The sequence below is a fragment of the Ailuropoda melanoleuca genome, chromosome 8 (assembly GCF_002007445.2).
Source record: "Ailuropoda melanoleuca isolate Jingjing chromosome 8, ASM200744v2, whole genome shotgun sequence".
NCBI classification, from domain to species: domain Eukaryota; kingdom Metazoa; phylum Chordata; class Mammalia; order Carnivora; family Ursidae; genus Ailuropoda; species Ailuropoda melanoleuca.
In genome coordinates this window covers 10297415-10297702 of record NC_048225.1, presented here as the reverse complement: position 1 = coordinate 10297702, position 288 = coordinate 10297415, and positions in this window count along the sequence as shown.

Below are 288 nucleotides of genomic sequence, written 5' to 3'. Positions count from 1 at the left end.
ATCAGAATTACATCAGACCTGTCTACACAGACCTGGAATGAGAGAAAGGGTTGGGGGGGCATTTTTAAAGCTCTTTCAGAGAAAAACATGCAGCCAATGTTCCTTTAACCAGCAAGGCTGTCATTCATAATTGATGGAGAAATAAAGACCTTGCAGAATCTCCAGTCATTGACCAATTGCGTAACCACAAAACCAGCACTACAGGAGATATTAAGGGGGGTTCTATAAAGGTAAAAAGGCCCCAAGAGTGATACAGAACAGAAAGTCACAATCTATAGAAACAAAGAC